This window comes from Mandrillus leucophaeus, unplaced genomic scaffold (assembly GCF_000951045.1).
Source record: "Mandrillus leucophaeus isolate KB7577 unplaced genomic scaffold, Mleu.le_1.0 Scaffold243, whole genome shotgun sequence".
Classification (NCBI taxonomy): domain Eukaryota; kingdom Metazoa; phylum Chordata; class Mammalia; order Primates; family Cercopithecidae; genus Mandrillus; species Mandrillus leucophaeus.
In genome coordinates this window covers 3261261-3265082 of record NW_012102510.1, presented here as the reverse complement: position 1 = coordinate 3265082, position 3822 = coordinate 3261261, and the positions used below count along the sequence as shown (strand labels likewise).

The 3822-nt window shown below is 42.2% G+C and overlaps 1 protein-coding gene and 1 pseudogene across 1 annotated transcript in view; one reads left to right on the top strand and one right to left on the bottom strand.

The window, feature by feature from the left end:
- Positions 1–2154, bottom strand: part of ZNF81 (zinc finger protein 81) — a 94559-nt gene extending 92405 nt beyond the window's left edge. The window contains exon 1 of the mRNA XM_011982858.1: positions 2069–2154. The gene's annotated coding sequence lies outside the window, so the exon portion shown is untranslated. The remainder of the gene's footprint in view (positions 1–2068) is intronic.
- Positions 2155–2275: 121 nt separating this feature from the next.
- LOC105541698 lies at positions 2276–2984 on the top strand (annotated as a pseudogene).
- The last annotated feature ends 838 nt before the right edge of the window (positions 2985–3822 follow it).

Sequence of the window (3822 nt, the reverse complement as noted above, 5' to 3'; positions counted from 1 at the left end):
ACTCCAGCCTGGGCTAGAGCGAGACTCCGTCTCAAAAAAAAAAAAAAAAAAAACCAGCCTGGGCAACATAGTGAGACCCCATTTACAAAAAATAATAAAATTAGCTGGGTGTGGTGGCATGTGCCTGCAGTCCCAGCTACTCAGGGGGCTGAGGCAGAAGGATCACTTGAGGCTGGGAAGTCAAGGTTGCAGTGAGCCATGATCACACCACTGCACTCCAGCCTGAGGAACAGAGTGAGAGCCTGTCTCAAAAATAAAAAATAAAACCAGATGAAGATAGTATAAAAAGGAAAACTATAGACAAATATTTCCCATGAACTTAGATGCAAAAATCCTCAAAAAAGCATTAGCTAATCAATTCCTTCAATATATCCAAAGAATTATACATCACAACCAAGTAGGGTTTATTCCAGGAATGTAAGACTAGTTCAATATTCAAAAATCAATCAGCGTAACCCTCCATACTGACAAGCTAAAAAAGAAAAAAAAAATCCCAAGATCATAAAAATTCATAGAGTGTTGATGAAATTCAACACCCATTCATGATAAAAACTACTTTTGAAATTAAGAATGGAGGGGAACTTCCTCAGCTCAAAAAAGAGGGTCCAAAAAAAGAAAGCCCTACAGCTAAAATCATACTTAGTGGTAAAAGGTTGAATATTTTCCCCCTAAGGCTGAAAACAAAGCAAAGATGTCCACTCTCACCACTCTTATTCAACATAGTACTGGAACTTCTTGCCAGTGTAATAAGGGAAGAAAAGCAGAGATTGCAAAGAAAGAAATAAAACTATCCCTGTTTGTATATGACATGATTGCTCATGCAGAAAACCCAAGGAATCTACCAAAAAAGAAGTAAAACCTAATAAGTGAGCTCAGCAAGATTGCAGGATACAAGACCAACAGACAAAACTCAATTGTATTCCTATATATAAGCAGCAATTTGAAAGATAACACCATTTACAACCACTGCAAAAAAAATAAATCTTAGGTATAAATTTAATAAGATGTATAGAACTTGGGTGATGAGAATTATAATACACCATTTACAGAAATTTTAAAAGATCTAAATAAATAGAGAGACATACTATGTACATGGATTAGAACACTTGACACAGTTAAGACTTAACTTCTTCCCGAGTTGGTATACCGGTTTAATGTAATTCCTATCAAAATCCAAGCAAGATGCTTTGTAGATAGAGACAAGATTTTCTAAAATGCATATAGGAAAGGCAAGGGAACCACAGGCATTAAAACAATTTTGAAAAAGAATAAAGTGAGAGGAATCACTCTATCCAATTCAAGACAGCATGGTAGTACTGGCACAGGGATAGACACAGACAATGAACTGAATAGCAAACCCAGAAAGAGCCTACACACAAGTATGGCCAACTTATTTTTGACAATTGTGAAAGACAAGTCAATGGAGGAAAGATAGTCTTTTCAACAAATGGTGCTTGAGTCTGGACATCCATAAGCAAATTAATTCACCTCGACCTAAGTCTCATACTTTATATAAAAGTAACTCACAGTGGATCACAGACAGCAGTAAGGAGACACAGACAAATCACCATCACAGTGGAGAATTTCTCTCTCCTCAAAGTAATAGAAGAAGCAGACAAAAAAGGATAGATTAGATTTTCTATGACACAACTGACGACTAAATAATTAAATATTATTTTCAAGTTATATACAGAACGTTTCTAAAAATTCACCACGACTAGGCCATAAGTCTCCTTATATTTCAAGGAATGAGCTTCACGTAGATATTTTTCTAACACAGAAAACTAAGGTTAGAAATCCATTACAACGATAAACTTTTGCACACTGAAACCCCACTTTTGAATAACTCCTGGGTAAAAGACAAATGAATACAAGTTAACACTCTTAAAAAACATAATGCTCCAAACCCAGTGGGGCTTAGAATGAACTTTAAGACCTTAACGGTGATATTAGAAAAGAGAAAAGCCTGCAAAATGATGAGCGAATCATCTAACTCAAGTTAGATAAACGATTCCATCACTGACCACACAGAATCGCCCAGCACTCACCCTCCCCGGCCCCCCATCACCTCCACATCCCTGGGCACTGAACGTCGAATCCTCCTGACAACTATCAAACCCCGGCTGAGAACCGGCGAGAACCGCAGCCGCTTCCGGTCACTACCCCTAGCACCGCCCTTTTTCGGGGTTTGGGACTTCGCATGAGTGAGGGAAAGGGAGGGGGGTCCGCGCGTGCGCAAAACCACGTTTGAAGCTGCTGTTAGCCAGGAGTCAACATGGAGAAGTTACGGAAGTGGTGCTTTGGGACGTTGGGTGACCCTCGGCGGCGTGGTCAGGTGGGGAACATGGCCGCACCCACGTCGCGCTTCCCCATGGGGTACACCATGTTGGAGGAGTGTCCATTCCGTATTGAGGATGAGGACACCTCTAAACTCACAGAGCAGGCTGTCTGCTCTAAACTCAGGTGGAGCTGTCCCGCTGGTGGCGGGGAGCAAGGGTGGGGACGTTTCTCTGGGCGGGCTAACTGGAGGAGGGGTCTTTGGATCTGTAGTCTACGAATCTGTGTCATACCGTTCCGAGACACTGAAGGGCCTCTTGGAAAGAATCGGGCGGCTGCGGCTATCTCCTGGCAGATACCACAGGATGAGAAGCGGGGAGACGTCAGGCTGGTTACAGGCTTTTCCTAGGACATACCACAAGGGAAGGAGGAGGAGAAATCAGGGCTGTGCAAGCCCTCCTAGGATATGCCATGAGGTGGGAAAAGGGGAGAACTCAGAGTGCTGGGTTCCCCTCCTGCTGTGCCTGTGGGGCTTGGATGCGGGGTTTGAATGCTCCAGCAATCTACCTTATCTCCCACTCCATCTACCCCAACTAAAAAGGGACTATGTATCAATACTAATAATTTTTAATGTATCCTTAGTCCAATACAATATGTCAATAAAAATATTTAGGAAACTTTATTATTTTTATTTCCTCATGAAGTAAAATACATGCGGTCATGGTGCCCTTACTTTTGAAATGTAGCTTTAATACAAGGCTCTGCTTATACCCTTCAACCAGTTTGCTGCCCCATACCACCTCCAATGTGTAAATTCTGGAGATGCCACTGCCCTCTGGGAGATGTCACTGGAGCAGAAGGGGAAGAAGTCGTGCAGCCCTTCACTTAAGAATGCCTATTCATCCTTCAAAACCAAGTTCAAATATCTCCTCCTCCAGAGAATCCTCCTGACAGCTAGAAGCCTGTGTGCCCTCCTGAAAGCCTTTCTGAATCCTCAGGTGAAAAAAATATTTTGAGAGGACCTGGTGTAGGCTGAAGTGTGGACTTGCTGGGGGCTCTCAATCCAGTCTTATCCCCTCTGGTCCTCGGTTTAACAATCTTGAAGGTTAGAGGTGTCCTAGTCCAGTTAGTCTCAAACTAATTTGTAGTCTGACAGATCCAGCAATCAATAAGGGAGACTGCACACCAGGGGCACCATGGGCAGCTCAGTAAGCAAAGGAAAAGATAGATTTCTTATGGGATTTTGAGCAATAGTGGAGTTCAGATGAAATTTAAATGAAGCAGTGTTTTAGTGGGTTCAAAGCAAAGCAGGGCTGTATATAAAGGGTCATTGATAGGTCTCAACTGTGAAGTGAACCCAGAGTGCTGTTTCCTTGGGAACAATTTAGGTGTAGAATTTTGTGTCCCCAGATAACTCTTGCCTAAAGCTTTGCACCTGGGTTGAAAATTGAATCTTGCTTCTCTGTCTGGTAGTGACTTAGAATCTCCCATGAGTCAGATGTTTCACTCTTACTGATATCATTTCAAACAGCAAAGTTTCTGATA